At 34.9% G+C, this 22,504-nt stretch overlaps 1 pseudogene; it reads left to right on the top strand.

Moving 5' to 3' along the window:
- The first annotated feature begins 19,476 nt into the window (after positions 1–19,476).
- LOC112668885 (hsc70-interacting protein-like) lies at positions 19,477–21,135 on the top strand (annotated as a pseudogene).
- Positions 21,136–22,504: the final 1,369 nt, after the last annotated feature.

Here is a 22,504-nt window from a genome sequence, read left to right as displayed (position 1 = left end):
ATACAGAAAAAATAAAGACAAAACAAAAATGCTTGCTCCCCACCTCCACAGATTCTGATTTATTTGGTCTGGGAAGCAGCTTGGGCACTGAAAGATTTAAAAGCTCTCTAGATGATTCTAATATGCAGCCTGATTTGAAAAACAGTTTTGAGGAGAACCAATGCAAAAGTATAGTATACATAGTCAAGTTATAAGTTATATATAAGATTGTCAGGTAAGTTTAGTCAAACCAAAACAGCTCAGGACCACAGCAACAAAGTAAATTATGATTAATCACACACACACACACACACACACACACACCAGTGTGCATGTCCACCCAACAAGAGTTGAGAGAAAAACTCTTGATAATTATAGGTGGGAATGACTTCATTAGAATACAGATTTAGTGACATATCAACTTTGCAAAATACTTTTTAATAAAGTACAAATTATAAAACTTGAAAATGTAAATTCAAACAACAGTGCAACAGGGGTGCTTGGGTAGCTTAGTTGGTTGGGCATCTGACTGTTGGTCTCAGTTCTGGTCATGATTGCATGGGTCATGAAACAGAGCCCCACATTGGACTCTATGCTCAGTGGGGAGTCTGCTTGAAAATTCTCTCCCTCTGCCCTTCCCCCCACCTGTATGCTCTCTTTCTTTCCCCATCTCCCTCAAAAATAAATAAACAAATCTTCAAACAACAATGTAACAAACCCTCAGAATAGATAGAAAAAGGAAGAAAATATAATAACATTGGTTTAAAAAACCCAAAAACACAGTGGTTTTAGTATATTGTATGAAGTAATGAAAGAAACTCCAGAAAAGAAAAAAAAAAAAACTGGAACTAAGAATATAACCACATAAAACCAGTAAATGAAAATAGGTAGATTGTATGTCATTCTATTTTATAAAACTAAAAGTAGGAATACCATATAATCTAATAATTCCACTATTGTGTATTTTCCAAAGAAAACAAAAACATTAATTTGAAAAAAATATATGCACCTCTATATTTATTGCAGCATTATGTACAATAGCCAAGATATGGAAGAAACTCAGGTGTCCATGGATAGATGAATGGATAAGAAAGTCACTTTATACACACACACACACACACACACACACACACACACACACACATATATATATGTATAGTCTATATAGGCTATAGATAGACTTACTCAGCCATAAAAAAGAATGAAATCTTGCTATCTGCAACAACATAGTGGATGTAGAAAGTATTATGCAAAATGAAATAAATCAGATAAAGACAAATACCATATGAATTCACTTATATATGGAATCTAAAAAATTAAACAAACAGAAAAAGAAGAAACAGACCCATAAATACAGAGAACAAACTGGTGATTGGCAGAGAGGAAAGAAGTGGTAGATGGGAAAAATGTGTGAAAGGGGGTGGCAGATAATAGGCTTCCATTTATAGAATGAATAAGTCAAAGGGATGAAAGGTACAACGTAAGGAATAAAATCCACAGTATTATAATAGTGCTGTATGATGACAGATGGTGGCTACACTTGTAGCAAGCACAGCGTAACATATAGACCTGTCTAATCACTATGTTGTACACAACATTGTGTCTACTTCAATAAAAGAAAATAGAGAGAGGAAGTGGGACTGATATGATTGTGCTAATTTTCTCTGTTCTCCTAGTATATCTTAGTAGTCCATGTATTCGGACAACTAAGACAAGAGCTGGATGAGTAGAGTCCACTCCAGTTTACAACAGTAACTACTAGAAGCTCTTATAGGAATCCATTACTTCCAAATTAGCAGAGGAATATGCTTATTCAAATATAAAGTACTACAAAATAACTGGAAGAAAATTTATACGATAAATCATGGAAGCATAAAACAAAAAAGGTATAAAAAGGATTTGAAAGGAAGGAATAAAGGCAATTATAAAATATAAATAGAATGTTTGTACATCTTAAAATAACCAGATTTTCTCAAATTTTTAAACCCAACCTGTATGTTGAATACAGGATTTTTCAAAATTCAAAGAATAGAAAAACAATTGCTAAATTTAAGTTAATAAAATAGTTGGAATGCAATAAAAATAGCCAATAAACTTGATTTCAGGTCTAAAATATTAAACAAGAGAAAGATAGTATAAGATAATAAAGGTAAAATACACAATTTGAACCCATCCATGGGCATCACAGTATAAATCAATTTAAATGGATAACTCAGATGTTGTAAGAAAAAATTGACAGAAAGTACTTACTCATAGCATTTTATATAGATCATGAAATTGAGATGCAGATTGCCCAGAGAAAACAATCAGTTTGAATAAATGAATATATGTGAAAGCTTTATACTCCAGTAAAAGCCTCTGTTTAACCACTCATGAGGAATTTAGAAAATCATTCCTATGGAAACCTTAAAGAAAACCTCAACACACCAACCTAATGAAACACAAAGATGAAATCAAAACTGAAATCGCAAAAGGATACAATCATGACGACACATGTGTGCTGTTTATAGTCTTCAAAAAAATGTAAAAATCACAACCTCTTGACATGGGTGTTTTTATATACTTACTTATTTTTTTAAATGACTTTTTATTATCAGCCCAGAAATAGAAGTTGACCTTGGTTCTTAAGTCTGAATAGAAAGTATCAATTTGCAACCCAATGATATTGAGGCAAAGCACTTACCTGGATCTTCTCCACACTTCTCCAAACTCCATCTTCATTGACTTTCAAATTCTTCCTCTTTATGCATTAGCTTTCTGTACTTTTTCACACTCTACCTTAAGATTCCAGTCATTTGCTTCACTTGTCTTTAAGTTCTACTTTTAACTTTCATGACATCAGCCTACAAATTTCTTCTAATTGCATTCTCAAAGGATAAACAATTGGGAATAATGGACATTCATTTCCATGAGTACCATCTAATTTATAGCATCTATCTTTAGAAAGTGTCATAAGGCTAAAAATAAACATTAATGAATGTTCCCAGGCCACAAAAAATTATAAGTGGAGCATATGTCTTCTTAGGAAAAAAATTACAGAATCTGTGTGAATTATATATAAAATAATCCCTGAGAACTAACAACACTATTTGGGGATAATATTTATATCATTTTTATGCTGTAGGTATAAAAATGAGATATTTTCACAATGAAAAAAATGCCAACTGTGGTGACGGTAATATAATAACAAATAAGTCTCTTCTTTAATCCCATTTCCTAGAGAAAAAAGTAAATAAAAATTTCTGGTTAGTTTCCTTGGTTATCATTTTTACATTGTGTAATACATGTGTACTACCATTTTTGATTCTTGTTTTCTAGACAAGTTCTATTATTTCTGTGTTTTAGAAAATTGGTTCATACATTACTTCCCATTTCCAAACTTTGTTCCCATCCACCCTCCACCCTCAATAATTTTGAATATATTATTGTTCTTTGTGTTTCTTGCAAAGGTTGACATTTTAGGTTTAAATACTAAACCTTAATTCCCATTTCTTCATTAATTAAACTTTGAAAGCACCTACTAATTTCCTGCTATAAAAGAGAAGGGGTTAAAGGTCTTATTGTTTCTTCCACCTCACATCCTTATTCTAATTATTATAAATATTGTATTTTACATTAATAAGGTTTATAGCATATACATTTTGTTCTGTTAAATAACACTGAATTCTTTGTGATTTGTCTATATTATGATTTTAAAAATAAAAATAGTAGAATTCATAATATGATTATGTGCACCTGTAGCTCATTAATAAAACAATGGGACCCTATAGCTGAAATCACATAGAAGAAAATTAACCTTAGATCCTATAAATTTTTAAATTATCAACTTGAATTGTACTTGTATTTCAGTATGCTAAGTTACAGGGGTTTTTTTCTAGCTTTCCTGTTATGTATCATGATCAATTGCCATTGTTTATTTTAGCGCATGTCATTCCTTATGTTACTTTTAATTTTGCTGAAGCAACATCCTGATGAATGTGTTTTATAAAGTGTTTTGATCATGAGAGTCCTAGCGTCTTTCATGTTCTTTACTTTGTTCCCACCTTTGATTGGGGATAGAAAGTTCAAAAGTGATTCTTCTCCTTCATAATTTGAGGATATTTTTCATTTTTTTGTATTCAATATTGTTGAGAAGGTGGATAGTTGTCTTCTTTATGAATAACTTTCTGTTGCTCTTTGGGAGGTTTTATAATATTCCCTTTGTTTCTGAGGTTATGGATTTTCAATGCATGTATATGGGAACAATATTTCATTAATCCTGTTTTCCACTCAATATGTCACCTCATTATATAATTATTTCTTCATTCCAGAACACTTCTCTTTTAATTCATTATTTTTCCTTTTCATTTATGCCTGTTTCTCTCCATTTAGAATTCTTACTAAAGGATGACAGTCTACTTGGATATTTTCTCCAAACCTCTACATTCCTCTATGAGGTTACTTATTTCCCTCTGTGGTGGATATAAGGCCATTTGGTCACTAAATCATGTCATTTCCCATTGAAACTCAGTAAAACATCATTTCCCAGTGCCCCTGTGTGTTTGAATAGTCTGGCCAATGGGAAGTTAAAATAAAGTCATCTGTGTCCTTTCAGTACATGTTGATGTAGATAACAAGTGGTTTATGTCATGTTCTCTCTTTCCTTCACCTGAAAGCTAACAAATGGCAGTGCAACTTGGAAGTCATGAGATGGTGAAATGAAGGTGTAAGAAGGTTGGGTTCTTGAATCTTTGGTTAGACAAGAGCTTCCCAGAAGTGCTGACTTACTTTTATTAAAGACATGTAAAGTTCTTTTACACAGCAAATAGTTTAAAGTACACTAACAAGTACTTATTGCCTTTTTAATCTGGATTCCTGTAATAAAACTGAATTTACCTTCAAATGAGTTTAGTTGTCAGCTATAAAAAGTATATCTATTCAACCTCTGTGTTAAATATTTTAAAGTATTTTGACAATTATAATGTTAATTTATCTCTCTCCTTTTTAAATATTTTATTTATTTAATCATGAGAGACACAGAGAGAGGCAAAGACATAGGCAGAGGGAGAAGCAGCTCCTTGATGGGAGCCTGATGTGGGACTCCATCCCAGGACCCCAGGATTACAAGTCTGAGCCAAAGGCAGACTCTCAACCACTGAGCCACACAGGTGCCTCTATAATGTTAATTTCTAAGATGTTCTGTCTAATTTCTGTTTGCTCCTTTCCATTGTGTCCTGTTCTTACATTTTATTTCTGTAATATCTCCTGGAATCTATCAAATTAAGATTTCCTTCCTTGAATTATTCTATTGTTTATGTAGTGTTGCTTATTCCCTTTTTATACCCTCATTCTTCTCTCTCATAACTTGGCTTTATTAAGTTTTCATCATATGGTCTTTTCCATTATTTGAATTTTTAACTATGAAAATATTTAAATCTATAAAAGAGTGAAATAAAATTAAGTTAAATTAGTTTAAAATACATTAGGGAAAATTCTAAACTGTTTGGCATATCCTCTTCTATGTGAGATCTCCCTTGCTCTTAAATTTGTTGACTTTTAAGTCTTTTTTTTTTTTTTTTTTTTTTTTTTTTTTTACTACATGTGATTGTTTTACACTTGAAGATTTTTTGACTTTACATTTGTTGACTCAGCTTTGAGCATTTCTGGGTCTCTGCTCATAAATCTTACTTTTAGTGTATTGGACTCTAATTTAATGTTTTTATTTTTTATTTTAATGTTTTATTTTTCTTTAAAATTAATCTCATCCACTATATATCTTCTAGTTAATTGACAACTTTTCTTGTACTCCTTTGCATTACATATTTGTTTTGGTTTCACTTAAAATTTTGCCATTATAATGCAGTTTAGGGTAGACATGAAGAGAAATGTTTGTGGCAATGGACAAGAATTAGGGTAAAACAAGTGAGGCAGCATTGTTCAAGAGTGGGGTTGGGTATTATCCTCATTTAAAATTGTGATAATTTGTTCATTATGGATTCCTGCACTATTCATTATGGATTCCTGCATAATTTTGTTTTTAAAATATTATTCTAAGGTACTGCTCTAAGATATTAATCATCTTGATTATTGAGATTTTGCTCTTCTCTTAATTTTACATCTGATATGAGTGTCCCATTTGCCTCAGCCTAGTCCAGGCCCTGCTGAACTATCATAAATCATGAAGTGGGAGGTACTTCAATGGAAAAGGAAAATGGATATTTAAGTGGGCTGTAAAAAATCTATTTTGAAGCTATTAATGTAATCTTATTTTTGCTTCCAGAATGTGTGCCCTGGAGAACAGAGGTCATTTTTGCTTTTCATAAATGAAATTTCTTTAAATAATAATAAACAAGCCAGACAAATTTTACTCTTATGACTATAATGTGAAAGAAGTATGCCAACCACACCTGGGATTGTGAATCAGCACAGTTCCTGAATCCAGATATTATTCCCTGTTTGTCACATCAAATCTACTTTTACTTTATTTTTATTCACTTCCAGTTTTATTGATAAATGATAGGCATACAACACTGTATAAGTTTAAGGAATACAGCATAATAACTTGACATATGTATACATTGTGAAATAATCATTATGTGGTAATCACCACATAAGTTTACCTAATTTCCATCACCTCACATAGCTAAAGCAATTCCTTTTCTTGTGATGAGGAATTTTGGGATTTACTCTTTTAGCAACTTTCTAATGCCAAATTTATTTTTCACATGTCCCTACCATGCTCCATAACCTGAGAGACTGACCCAACACTTCCTTATTCTAAGACTTCAGGTTGTGTCCAGTCAATAAGAGACCTAAGCAGATGTTTGGAATAAGAAAGAGACATTGTTTTCAGTTTCCTGGATCTCTTCCTCCTGACCATGGATTGGTGGTGGTTGTATTTCCTTTTGACAGGCCACATCCTGCTGGGGTCCCCACCTGATAGGTCTTGGTCTGTGTTGTAGCAACATCTTTTTTTATTTATCCCCTTAGGCTTACACTTGACAATTGCTTCCCTCTGTCATTCACCCTAAGATGCTCTACCATTCCCTAGTGGTCTCCCTTAAACTGACCAGGAAGTGTCAGGAAAATGTATTGGTGAGTCCAATATGTTCATTAGTGATTTAATCAAGGTTTTTGGAAAACTGAATTCAAAGCTTGTAGAACTAGATTGAGAAGAAAGTTCAATATGTAGTTCAGCTTGATGTGTGATGGTCAGTTCTTGTACATTCCATGATGAAATTTAATAGCCATAATATTTCTTTCCAAGTTCAGCTTCATTTTCATCCATCTCCTATTGAATGAAGGCACATGGTATGTTAAGCTACAAATAGAAACTTTATGTGACTGTCACTTGAATTTATGTCAATTATTTGGTAGTTGGGCAATGATAGTAATGTGATTATATACTATGGCTGCATTATATTTATTTATTTGAAATCTTAAAACTTACTTCAACTTGTCAACAAAAACTCTCAAATTCCATATATGCAAAACCTAACCATGTATATGGATGCCTATATCTGATTTGAGGGCATAAAAATGTCAAAGGGTTGTATGAGAAGATGAATTTAATATTCCTAAAGTGATATGGTGCCCTTAACTTTTCCTAAGCACTAGATAATGTCTTAAAGTTTCAGAGAACTAAAATGTCCAAAGGCCGAGAGAATCTGCAAATGTAAGTCCTATTCATGGGGAAGCTGAGTCAAGTTATTCAGGACACCTGGATACCATCTTATGCACAATTTTATTCAAGCATCTTTAAAATCTTTTACTTAATGAGGCATATTATAAGGAGAAAAATGACCAGCACTGTATGATGTGTTTGGTAAAGGTAGCAATCTGATTGATAAATTCCTATCTCCCAACCATCTGGAGGTACCAGATTGGCAGAATTTCTTGTCAGCATTCTGTATATTATCCATGCTTCACAAGACAAGAAAGGGTATCACTCAGCACTCTCAAGTGCTTAAAGTGATGGGTTCCTTTAACATGTTGCTAACTGGTTTGCAATATTTCTTTAAAAATAGTTTTTTGGTATCATGCTTCACTTAAAGGAAGAATTAGAATTTAATGGTATAAATTGCATTCGTTATAGATAATAGCAAAGATTCAAACATGAAAGACCCTCCTCACCATTAAACCTCAGGGTGTATTTTCTTTCTTTCCTCAAACCTCTTGTCACCTGGGTTAAAGATAGCAGTGCTATGTCAGTCTAGAAAAATCCATAGATTTAGGAAGTGCACATAATATGGTGAGCTCATTATTTTTGTATTAAAGCATGAGCAACACAGTGAAACATGGGGTGAGGCAGAGGTAGGAAGAAATAAAATAACAATAAATTTTAAGCATGTATTCTACCTTTTGAGTAGTTTTATTAAAATATAATTGGATAGTTCTCTTCTCTGTTAATGATGTGCACTTTTGATGAACTTAGCTTCTATTTAATACAAATATGAGCTACAGGCCTCTGTGAAATAAGTCTTCTATTTATATTACAGGTTGTAGTATGTCTGAAGCCAGTATCTATAACATAACCAATAAATTGAAAGGAAATTTTAACTTATTCGAAATTAAAGAAGTAACTACGACACAACATATGAATCAAAGAGCAGTTTCTCAAAGTGAAACACTGTCTGAGAACTTCCTAAGGCTAGCAGGTTCAAGATATAGCTACATGCTCACTGATAGAGACATTTAATCTGGGATTTTCTATAGTCTTTCAATTTTGGGTTATAACAACCACAAAAAAACAACTTACTGAGTCATTACTCTAGTGGGAGTGAAACATTTTTCTGATTTAAGGAAGTAGAAATCTCAAAGCTAAATATGTAATCCTTAAAAAGTGGGAGAAATTGAGAATTCCTATTTCTTGGAAATAATACTGTACTAATACATTTAGGATCCAGCTAGACAAAGAAGCTGAACTAAAGGACCATGAGTTTAAATGTAGAAAAGAGAAAATCAAACTTCAACTCTGTTTTGTGTGCCAAAAAATGTAATATTAAGAAGAAAATAGTGCCTTGATTTCTGAGAAGCAGACTGTATATAATTTTAAAACACTAAACTGATAACCAAGAAACCCAAGAGCAATAAAAAAAAATGTTTCTGCCTGTAACATTCAAACTTAGTTCTGTTCTGTTTTGTTTTTTACGTTGAAAGACTCAATTTATGTTTACTGGAAATTCCAGTTGAGAATAGTGCATATATTGAAGAAACGGCTGAGATGGATTTTAATATTTCCAGAGCACGGAGCAGAAGACTGACTCTGAATCATTCAAGTAAAGCTGAGAAACCCTTCTTTACAAGTGTTTTGGTGGATGATCCCAGAAGAGATGGAGGAGTAGGCTATTAGGGAAATAAGCTGAACTGAAGCCTGGCATCAATTTCGAATTTACCCAAGTTCAAATAACATTTAGGTTGAAAGCTCAGTGAAAACACTGGTGAATTGAAGCAACAAAGAGCATAGGAGTTTATTATCAAATAATGAATTCTACAACAAAAAAGGAAATATAGATTTACATTGTTTTGGCCACAAGCATATAGATAAATATCACTGTTTGGGGAACATTCTTTGTAGTATATGGTCAAGGAAATGCAGTTCCTCTACAAAGGATGAACAACCTTTTGTGACCAAAGCAAAAAACAAAACAAAACAAAAAAATAAATAATTCTTCTTTTCCACTCTCCAAAACATTTTGCCTACTTTGCCATTCTTCTTTTCAGTAAGTATTCCATGCTTTCCTTCCTAAAATCATGATATTTTCAGGAAATATCTGCCTAGAGTAAAAAAAATTTTCCTATCATGTACTGTGCATGGGATCATTAAAGTCACAGACTTTAATGTTAGAACACAGGGCACCTTGTTTTACTGAGGAATGTCTTTCAGAATACTTATAACAGCTTGCCGTGTGTGTGTTGTGTGATTTATTTTTGTCTGGCTCCCCTGTGATAGTAAGGTCCTAGAGAACATATGCATGTCCTATTTGCCTTTTAATTACCAGCATCACCAACCAAAGTACTTTTCACATTATTGCCATTAATAAATGTATATATTGGACTGAAAAACAAAGATGAGGGTTTATTAATAAGATAAAAGGAGAAAGGGTTTTCCAAATTGAATTCTAAAAAAATCTTTAAAACTATAATATGGTAAAAGAGAAAAAAATCTATATTCATCAATAAAAATCTAAGTTCATATTCTAGGCAATCTAGATTGCTGAGCTGGATGGTCCAAAAAGTCTGTCATGTATACATTATTACTATTTTTAAACAAAGAGGTACTCTCAACAATAGAAAGTCAAATAATCTTATTACTAAGATATAAAATCAGGGGAAGGTAAGAAGAAAATTAGAAAATAAGAGGGAAGGATAACAAGTTGCAAGTGTTTCTACAGAGATATGAAAACTCTAAGATCACAGTTATCTTCAGGAGTTAATAATAGGAGAGGATATTTTTATTCATGATTATATTGAATAAATTTGTAGATGTTATGGGATAACTTCCAGAGGTTCTCCTAGCAGACCTTGCAATCCCACAGAAGCATGGAAATGGTAGCAAATCTACCATGGGATCAGCACCATGAGGGTGAAATTACAGAGCAGAACAGCTGACTTACTAGTGAGAGAGTCCTAAGTGAAATGTGAAAGAGAACACGTTGTCCAGGTGAAGAGAGCAGGGACAAAGGATAATAGGGAGAGAAGTGATGATGACTCATGATATAAATCTTTGAATTAATTCATTACTTCATTATGAGTTTAGATGATTGAACCTTTCCCAAAAGAATTAGTTTCCATAGACTGGTGATAATATACAAGATCTTCTTGGAAGGAATCTGATGCCTTGCTTAGGCTTCAAGGGCTCCTGTCTATAAGCAGATTGTTGCAAAGCAGTGCATTGCCTATTCCTTTGTGTCTTTGCACATGGTCTTTGTTTTCTATTTCCCAGATACACAGAAGTGTTGAGGGCATGTTCCATTTACAGCAATCACTTTATTTTTTAATTTTTATTTTTTTTTATTTATTTATGATAGTCACAGAGAGAGAGAGAGAGAGAGAGAGGCAGAGACACAGGCAGAGGGAGAAGCAGGCTCCATGCACCGGGAGCCTGATGTGGGATTCGATCCCGGGTCTCCAGGATCACGCCCTGGGCCAAAGGCAGGCGCCAAACCGCTGCGCCACCCAGGGATCCCTACAGCAATCACTTTAGAATATACTTCAGAGTATAGGCTTTGAAGACAAGCTTCAGACAGACTTGTGCTACCAATATGCAAAGTTGAACAGTGATCTATGCTTTAATTTTTTTCATCAAAAATGCAAAATATATGCATCATTAAGCTATTTTGGAGAAAATATTTGAACAGTTGTGAAAGTTAATTATTATGTGAACATTATTATTAATTTTGTTCAGTCTTTTTTTTTAAATTTTATTTATTTATGATAGTCACACGCAGAGAGATAGAGAGGCAGAGACACAGGCAGAGGGAGAAGCAGGCTCCATGCACCGGGAGCCTGACGTGGAATTCAATCCCGGGTCTGCGGGATCGCGCCCTGGGCCAAAGGTAGGCGCCAAACCACTGCGCCACCCAGGGATCCCAATTTTGTTCAGTCTTAAGGATGTTTCCAGTTGACAAGAAATTTTAAGTCACAAGAATAACCAGATAAGTTTTTCTAAAAATATTGGGCATAAAACTTTTATCCAAGCAAAATTACTGAAAATTTTATCTGTTTTCACAAGAAATTTAGCATCTTAATAAATGATTACCAATTTAAATGCTAAGTTAACTGAACTGCAATTAGGGTGATATTTACCCTTTTTGTAGAATCTGAAATGCCCTAGTTATAACCTCTCCAGATAAGAGGAAGATGGTCATCTTAACAACAACTGATATAGGTCTCCTTTGACAGGGGACATAATGATCCTTTAAGTCACAAACAGCAAAAGCATGTATCTTCACATTACCCTTATGGCTATATTAGGGAATCAGAGAAAAGATTAACAAATATGTGAAGAAATTGGAAAAACTAAAATCTAAACTAAAAACTAAAACTAAAATCTAAGTAATAGGTAGAATAGAAGTAGAGAGGTTGGGGCAATCTGTCCAAGATAGGAAACCTCAAGAAATAAGTGTCTACCAAATTCATGACCGTGTCCTCAGTGAGGTCAGAAAGGGCAAAATGATTCAGGAATTAGATATTGAAGGAAAATAATTATTAATCAGAACAATTTAGGGACACCTGGGTGGCTCAGCAGTTGAGCATCTGCCTTTGACTCAGGTTGTGATCCCAGAGTCCTGGGATTGAGCCCTGCATTGGGCTCCCTGCAGGGAGCCTGCTTCTCCAGCTGCCCATTTTTCTGCCTCTCTCTCTGTGGCTCTCATGAATAAATAAATAAAATATTTTTAAAAAGAATAATTTTATTTGACTATACATTAGAAACCTACTGAGGGTTGGAGCTCCAGAGTGGAGGAGCAAGGTCTGCAGAACCTGTGCCAAGCAAAACAATAATTTATCTGGTACAAATCATTAAAAAAATTTTTTCTTTAAAGTTCTGGAAATTTTCTAAAAAGCACATATAACATAGAAACACACTTACTCAACAAAATCAACTATATCTCATTAAAATACCAGGAGTCAGTGGTATTTGAGATACCCAAATTTTGTCCCCACTTCATGGAAACCAATGGGTACAGCTGAGAAGACAGGGGCTCCCAGTCTAGGGCTACATGATTTCAACACAAGAGATGCAGACCACTGGTTTTTCTCATCCCCCTCACTCCCTTCCCCAATCTTGTGTTGCAGAAGCTCTATTCTGGAGGGCAAAGAACAAAGGACTAAGACTTATTTTCTCCTTCATAGTCTTTACTCATATGGTGAAATATCTCCTGAGACATGACAGGCTGTGGATGCTGAAGCTTGTCAGGTCCACTATTCATACTAGCTCTGGTTTAGTAGCTTAGGGATTGTGCCCAAAGGTGAGAAGCATGCCTGAGAGGACTGACTTTATTTGGATCATCATATAAAGAATTCCATGCTTAAACAATAGAAGCCTTGTCAAGCAATGGACAAGAAGAAGTGGAAGAAAATTAACTCTCCCAGAAATGACTCTGACAGCAACATATAAAATGGGGGGCAGCTAATTTAATAGAGAGCACCAGGAAAAGACATAGCAAAGAAGAGGCCTCCTAGGATCACAAACAACCTTTGGGATTGGAAACACTGCACTTGTGTGAGGCTTCATCTACTTAGGAGTGATCAGAACATAATGAAGTAGGCTTGCAAGCATTCCCCAACTAACACACAGATCCATCAACGAGGGTGAAGCCTCACTGTTTGGCCAAAGGTTAAGTCTATAACCACTGACCAAACACTGGTTAAATAGTAAGTTATTCTTATCCAGTGGAAATTTCTAGGAAGGCAGACTTTAAAAAATAATCACACTCATTTTCAATAGTCTGTAAAACTGCATACATGCCCTAGGCTGCCCTTTCTGAAGAAATTAAAGAGAAAACTCCAAGCTACCATTTCCTGGTTGTATATGGGGCAGAAATGTAAATAAAATAGGATAACAGCCTCAAAGCCATATGCATCTAACATTAAAAGGTAAGAAATAAATAGCTAGGGGACTCAAGGGCAACCTTTCACTAACAACTACTTTATGCTGACCCAGAGGCAACACATAGGTAGCCAGCCTAAAAGATGAAAACAAGGAACAATATATGAATAGGGACATCAGAGTCTGTATACAGTGGGGGAAATAAGCTTCAGAGAGTTAGTTCAGCCAAGCCACTAAACAATAAATACATGACCAAGCAAAAAATAATATCAATCCCAAGGAGGGGCTAGGGAATCATTATTCAGAGTTACTGCAATATATTTTTTAAAATGGCCAATTTTCATGAAAAATATAAGACTTATCAAAAAATGGGAAATCATGCCCAATACACAGGAATGAAAGAAAGCAAAAAAATGTAGCATGGAGGGGGGAAACAAATATCTAACTTAACAGACAGAGAACTCAGAGAAGATACCATAAATAAGTGAAAAGAATGTACAAAAACCACATCTAACGATTTAAGGGAAAGTATAATGACATTGTCTCACCAAATGTAGAACATCAATGTAGAGACAGGAAAAAAAAATCTACATTTATATCTATATCTACACCTACATCTACATCTATATCCAAAGGAGATTCTGGAGTTGATAGGTATTATAACCAGAATTTTAAAAACAAGAGAAGGGCTCAACAATAGATTAGAACTGACAGGAGAGAATAATCAACAAACTTGAAGATATATTATGCAATCTGAAGAATAGAAAGGAAAAAGAAAGAGGAAAATGAATAGAACCCTAAGGAAAAGTGGGACATGATTAAACATAGCATCATATGCACAATGGGATTAACAAAAAAAAGATAAAAGGAGAGAAAGAAATGTTTAAGAAAGTAATGGCTGAAAACTTCCCAAATTAGATGAAAAACATTAATCTACATATCCAAAAAACACAATGACTTTCAAGCAGGATGAATCGTCAAAGAGATTCATATCACAGTAAAAATTTCAAAAGCCAGAGTTAGGGAAAATCTTAAAACACTAAGAGATATGTGGTTCATCATGCACAAAGGAACCCCAATAAGATTAACAACTGACTTCATATTTGAAACACATTTAAAGGGCTAAATGTAAAAAAATTGTCAGTGAAGGATCTTATATCCAAAAATAAGTATCTTTCCAAAAGGAAGACAAAACAAAGACATTGCCAGAAAAACAAAATCTTATAAAATTGTTGCTACATATTCCTGATTCATACGGTATACTGAAAGAAGTTTTCCAGGCTGAAACCAAGGAAAACCAGATAATAAATAAAAACCACATGAACAAACAAGAGTTCCAGTAAAAGTGTGACTCTACAATAGATTTTGATAAGATATATATTGTAAGCTCTTGTGTAATCACTAGGAAAAGTAAAAAATATATTTAACAAATCATTAGAGGTATCAAAATATTATAAATATTCCATTAATACAAAAGAAAGCAATATGTGGAGGAATAGAGAAATAACTAAAACAAGAAACAGAAAATAAAGAGCAAAATGGCAGGTGCAAATATAACCAAATCAATCATAACATTAACTATGAATGAATTATTAGCAATAAAAAGGAATCAAATGATGCATGTCACAGCATGATGAACCTTGAAAACATGCTAAGTGAAAGAAGCGAGTCACAAAAGATTACATAATTTCAAAATTTCATTTATAGAAAATATTCAAAATAGGGAAAACCATGGAGACAAACAGTATACTTGTGGTTGCCTAGGGCTAGGTGTGAAAAGGAATTATGGGAGGAATGTGTAGTTGTTGTTAATGGGTATGGCAATCCTTTGGGGGATAAGTTCTAAACTTTGTTTTTAGTGATAGTTGCACAACCCTTTGGATATACTAAAAAGCATTAACTTGTACATTTTTAAGTGAGTAAATTTAATAGGATGGGAATTATATCTTAACAAATGTTTAAAAATAGAAAAATGATCAACACAATGCCAAACTGAAAAAAACAAGAATAAAGGTGTGTGGCTTTATCAACATTGGTAATCTCCATCCCCTGTCTCCAAGCTACGCAAACACTCAAGCTTGTGTCTTTAGCTTAAATATTCTTTACCTACTGTTCTTTTTGTAAATCTAAAGTCCCTTTTTTTTTTTTTTAAAGTCCCTTTTTAAGTCAAAAGGAAGTTGGAGTAGCAATACTTATAAAAGATGAATTAGATTTTAAACCAAAGATAAGGGGATACCTGGGTGGCGCAGCGGTTTAGCGCCTGCCTTTGGCCCAGGGCACGATCCTGGAGACCCGGGATCGAGTCCCACATCGGGCTCCCAGTGCATGGAGCCTGCTTCTCCCTCTGCCTGTGTCTCTGCCTCTTTCTCTCTCTCTGTGTGACTATCATAAATAAATAAAAATTTAAAAAAAAAGAAAAAAAAAGAAAAAGATAATTAAAAAAATAAATAAATAAACCAAAGATAAGAGATGAAGAAGGACACTCTATCACAGTAAAGAGGTCTATCCAACAAGAAGATCTAATAGTTGTAAATATTTATATACTCAAGTTGAAAGCACCCAAATATATAAAATAATTACTAACAAACATAAAGGAACTAATTGATAAGAATATAATAATAGTAGGGGACTTGAACATCCCACTTATAGCAATGGAAAGATCATCTAAGCAGAAAATCAACAAGAAAACGATGGCTTTGAATGAGACTGGACTAGATGAACTTAACAGATATATTCAGAACATTTCATCCTAAAGCAGCAGAAGACACATTTTTTTTTTTTCTAGTGGACTACGGGAATCCTCCAGAATAAATCATGTACTGGGTCACAAATCAGATCTCAACAAGTACAAAGAGATTGAGATCATACCATGCATATTTTCTAATCAGACCATGAAGCTTGCAGTCAACCACAAGAAAAAATTTGGAAAGACCACAAATACATGGAGGCTAAACAACTTGCTACTGAAGAATGAATGGATCAACCAGGAAATCAAAGAAGAAATTTAAAAATACATGGAAACAAATTAAAATGAAAACAGGACAGTCCAATCCTTTGGGATGCAGCAAATGTGGTCCTAGGAGGGAAGTATATAGTAATATAGGCCTACTTCAAGAAGCAAGAAAAATCTCAAACAACCAACCTAATCTTTTTTTATTTTTTTTCAGTAGTTTTTTTTTTTACATATTTTTTTTAATTGGAGTTCAATTTATAGTTCAACCTATAGCATAACACCCAGTGCTCATCCCATCAAGTGCCCCACTCAGTGTCTGTCACCCAGTCAGCCCCCACCCACCTCCCTTTCCACCACCCCATCAACCAACCTAATCTTAATCTTAATCTTAAACCTAATCTTAAACTTAAACTTAAATAGGAAAAAAAGAATAACATGAAGCTTAAAGCCAGCAGAAGAAGGGAAATAAAAAAGATAAGAGTAGAAATAAATTATATAGAAACTAAAAAATCAGTAGAATACATCAATGACACCAGGAGCTGTTTATTTGAAAAAAAAAATAAAATTGATAACCACCTAGCCATATATATCAAAAAGAAAAGAGAAAGGACTCAAATAAAATCACAAATGAGAAAGGAGAAATAACAACCAACACCACAGAAATTTTAAAAGTTATAAGAGAATATGAAAAATTAGGGATCCCTGGGTGGCACAGCGGTTTGGCGCCTGCCTTTGGCCCAGGGCGCGATCCTGGAGACCCGGGATCGAATCCCACGTCGGGCTCTCGGTGCATGGAGCCTGCTTCTCCCTCTGCCTGTGTCTCTGCCTCTCTCTCTCTGTGTGTGACTATCATAAAAAAAAAAAAAATTAAAAAAAAAAGAAAAATTAAATGCCAAATTGGGCAATCTGGAAGAAATGGACAAATTCCTAGAAACATATAAACTACCTAAGCTGAAAACAGGAAAAAAATAGAAAACTTGAACAGACTGATAACTAACAAAGAACTTGAATCAATAATCAAAAATTTCCCAACAAACAAAAGTCCAGGGCCAGTTGGCCTCACAGGGAAATTCTGCCAAACATTTAAAGAAGAGTTTATACCTATTTTTCTCAAACTATTCCAAAAAATAGAAATGGAACAAAAACTTCCAAACTCATTCTAGGAAGCCAGCACTGCCCTAAGTCTAAAACCAGAAAATTTACTCCACTAAAGAGAGAATTATAGGCCAATATCCCTGATGAACATGGATGGAAAAATTCCCAACAAAGTATTAGTAAATTGAATCCAACAGTACATTAAAAGGATCATTCACCATGATCAGGTGGGATTTATTCCTGGGCTGAAAGAGTGGTTCAATATTCTCAAATCAATCAACATGATACACCACGTTAATAAAAGAAAGCACAAGAACCATATGATCCTATCAATAGATGCAGAAAAAACATTTGACAAAGTACAATATTCATTCATGATAAAAACCCTCAACAAAGTAGGGATAGAAGGAACATACCTCAACATAAGAAAGACCATATATCAAAAAACCCCACAGCTAATATCATCCTCAATGGGGAAAAACTGAGAACTTTTCCTCTGAGGTCGGGAAAAAGACAGTTGTCCACTCTCACCAGTTATTTAACACAGTACTAGAAGTCCCAGCCTCAGCAATAAAACAACAAAAAGAAATAAAAGGCATCCAGATAGGCAAGGAAGAAGGCAAACTTTCATTATTTGCAAATAACATGATATAGAAAACCCAAAGTTTCCCCCCAAAATTTTGCTAGAACTGATACATGAACTCAGTAAAGTCACAGGATATAAATCAACATACAAAAATCTGTTGCATTTTGATATGTCAATAATGAAGCAGCAGAAAGAGAAATCAATCTCATTTACAAATTCCATAAAAAATGTAAGATATCTAGGAATAAAACTTACCAAACAGGTGAAAGATCTCTATTCTGAAAACTATAAAAAACTGATGAAGAAATTGAAGATGACACAAAGGAATGGAAATATATTGCATGCTCATGGATTGGAAGAACACATATTGTTAAAATGTCTATACTACCCAAAGCAATCTACACATTTAATGAAATCCCTATCAAAATAACACCAACATTTTTCACAGAAGAAGTAATCTTATAATTATTATGGAACCAAATAGACTTGCCCTACAACCCAGCAATTGCACTGCTGGGGATTTACCCCAAAGATACACCTGCACCCCGATGTTTCTAGCAGCAATGTCCACAATAGCCAAACTGTGGAAGGAACCTCAGTGTCCATCGAAAGATGAATGGATAAAGAAGATGTGGTTTATGTATACAATGGAATATTCCTCAGCCATTAGAAACGACAAATACCCACCATTTGCTTCGACGTGGATGGAACTGGAGGGTATTATGCTGAGTGAAGTAAGTCAATCGGAGAAGGACAAACATTATATGGTCTCATTTATTTGGGGAATATAAATAATAGTGAAAGGGAATAGAAGGGAAGGGAGAAGAAATGGGTAGGAAACATCAGAAAGGGAGACAGAACATAAAGATTCCTAACTCTGGGAAATGAACTAGGGGTGGTGGAAGGGGAGCAGGGAGGGGGGTGGGGGTGCATGGGTGACGGGCACTGAGGGGGGCACTTGACGGGATGAGCACTGGGTGTTATTCTGTATGTTGGCAAATTGAACACCAATAAAAAATAAATTTATTATTAAAAAAATATTATGAAACCAAAAAGTCCCTGAATAGCCAAAAGAATGTTGAAAATAAAAAGCAAAACTGGAGGCCTCACAACTCCAGACTTCAAGCTATATTCCTACTACAAATTGTAGTCATCAAGACAGTGTGTTACTGGCACAAAAATAGACGCATAGATCAATGGAACAGAATGGAGAACCCAGAAATGGACCCTCAACTGTATGGTTAACTAATCTTTGACAAAGCAGGAAAAACTTTCTAGTAGGAAAAAAAATTATCTCTTCAACCAATTGTGTTGGGAAAACTGGACAGCAACATGCAGAAGGATGATACTGGATCACTGTCTTACACCATATGCAAAAGTAATTCAAAATCGGTGAAAGACTTAAATGTGACACAGGAAACCATCAAAATCCTAGAGAAGAGCACACAGTAACATCTTTGATGTTACTCAGCCACAGCAACTTCTTACTAGATATGTCACATGAAGCAAAGGAAATAAAATAAAATAAAATAAAATAAAATAAAATAAAATAAAATAAAATAAAATAAAACTATTGGGACTTTATCAAAATAAAAAGCTTTTACACAGTGAAAGAAACAGCCAACAAAACTAAAAAGCAACCTACAGACACACTTCTGGAAGGTTTTAGGCAGTGTGCAGGGGCAGAGGCAGAGGTTGTGGGAAGGAACTGACCATCAAAGCACCTGGGGTCAGGAGACTGTTGGGTAAGAGGATCCAATGGCCAGGGAGGTTCTAGTCTATTCTGCCTCACAACAGCTGTCCCCTTCCACACGGTCATTCTGAGCTAGTACCCATGCCTGGAATCAGGCCCCAACCTTAGCAAGGCCTGCCACACCTCTGGACCATATAGACTCTTGTAAAGTTAGGGAGCTTCTAGCTTTTATGAAAATGTGTAAGTCGGATCTGAGCGCTCTGCACACCAAAGACATGTCCTTGCTGTGGGGTGGGTGGAGAGTATGGGGGGGGGGTAAAATGCTACCTGCTGCTCAAAAAACTAAATCAGAAGACAGTATCAAGGAAGAAAAAATAGATAGTAAGAAGGAGAAGGAAAACATAAAGACAGAAGAACCATCAACTGAGGACAGTGATCTAGAAATTGACAATGAAGGTCTGATTGAACCAGATACTGATTCCCCTCAAGAAACAGGAGATGAAAATGTACAGATAACCGAGGAAATGATGGATCAGGTAAATGATTAAAAAAAAAAAGTGGCTGCTGTGGATGCCCTAAATGATGGTGAACTACAGAAAGCCATTGACTTGTTCACACTGCCATCAAACTGAATCCTCACTTGGCCATTCTGTATGCCAAGAGGGCCAGTGTCTTCACCAAATTACAGAAGCCACATTCGAGACTGTGACAGAGCTATTGAAATCCTGATTCAGCTCAGCCTTTAGAAGTGGCCAGGGAAAGCACACAGACTTCTGGGCCATTGGGGGAAAAAAGCACATGATCTTGCCCTTGCTGGTAAACTGGGTTATGGCGAAGATGCTAGTGCAATGCTGAAAGAAGTTCAACTGAGGGCCCAGAAAATTGCTGAGTGTCAGAGAAAGTATGAGCAAAAATGTGGAGTGAAAGATCAAAAAAAGAATAGAAAGGGTTGCAAAGGCTTTGGAAGAACATCAGAGAGCCCAGAGGGAGCAAGAAGTCAGCTGACAACCAGGAGCTCAGTATGGCTCTTTCCTAGGTGGCTTTCTCAGGAAAATGCCTGGTAATTTTCCCAGGGGAATACCTGAAATGGCAGGGAGATGCCTGGAGTGGCAGGAATGCCTGGGGTCAATGAAATTCTTAGTGATCCAGAGGTTCTTAAAGCTATGCAGGATCCAGAAGTGGTGGTGGCCTTCCAGGATGTGACCCAGAACCCAACAAATATGTCACAATATCAGAGTAACCCAAAGGTGATGAATCTGATCAGTAAATTGTTAGCCAAATTTAGAGGTCATGTGTAATGTCCTTAAAAATAAAGCCTTTCCTGAAGGAAAAACAACTTTGATCACCAATGGATGTCACAATAATATAAACCAGTATACTTCTGACCGTTTCATGAAGAAAGCTGGTGTACTGTGAAGAGAATTCATACCCCTCTGTGGCATATACAACTGAAACATTCTGCAGTGGTTTGCCATTTGGGTATTCATTCAGATGTCTTCCTACTAGGAATTACAAACTTTAAACATTTTTTAAACCTTAAAAATACTTAAAAAACTTATTTAAATAGTGTGTTAGTCCTTACATTTTTCTTTACTAATAATTTCAGGGTTTTTTTTCCCTTTGGACTAATTGGGCAAGGAAGATACTCAGTGTAGAAGATTTATCTCTTAGTTTGAGTGAAATAAAGACTTATTAGCAAAAGGCAAATATAACATTTAAATAGATGAAATTGAGTTGGAGATATGGTTACTGAGACACTTTGACCTGTCTTTTTAAATGCTTTATTTCTAAAATATGATTGATTTGGATAAAACCATCCAGACCACTGATATTACAGTAGGACTTGGGTCAGGACCAGAAGTGGTTTGCAGGGTAGCAGCAACTTTACTCCTCTATATAGTGTGCACCCTTGTGCAGATGCATTTAAATCTTATACTGTGGTGAAGGAATGATTTTTATAATGCTGCAGTAGAGTTGGATTACTTAGCCGGGTTCTCAACTGATATAGAAAATACATGTTTTGCATTATTCCACATAGGGGCAATAAGGGAATAGTTTTCTTTTTATATTTCTGTGTTTAGAGTGACCTTTCCTGGAGAAAGAGAAAATACCCATCTCTTTAGGTGCTTTCTACTTGTTTTCACCATGCCTCCCTCTGCTCCATTCTCTTTTTGGGCAAAAGATAGTCCTTGTTCATTGTCATCATCAATACTATTATTCTTCACAGAATAATAGTATTGGGCAATACTAATACTAATTGGGCAAGCATCTGTAATGCTGGGTATAATATGTAATACCTATAGTGATTATGTAAGGCAATACCCATAACAGCTGTAGTTTCTTACTTGGCCAATAATTTCATATTTAAGTGTTAGATTTTGACTTTAATTTAATTCTTGCTTTATTAAAAGTCATGCAAATAAAACAGATAGATAAAAAACTTCATCTAAATTAAAAACTTTTTTACATCAAGATACATTATCGAGCACATGTAAAGACAACCTATAAACTGGGAGAAAATATTTGGAAATCATATATTTGGCAAGGGGCTAATCTCCAGAACATATCAAGAACTCCTAAAACTCAACAATAAAAAGACATCCAGGGATGCCTGGGTGGCTCAGCAGTTGAGCATCTGCCTTCGGCTCAGGTCGTGATCCCATGGTC

Source organism: Canis lupus, chromosome 23 (genome assembly GCF_003254725.2).
Source record: "Canis lupus dingo isolate Sandy chromosome 23, ASM325472v2, whole genome shotgun sequence".
Taxonomy (NCBI): domain Eukaryota; kingdom Metazoa; phylum Chordata; class Mammalia; order Carnivora; family Canidae; genus Canis; species Canis lupus.
The sequence above is the reverse complement of the archived record's forward strand: the minus strand, read 5'-3'. Positions and strand labels throughout refer to the sequence as shown.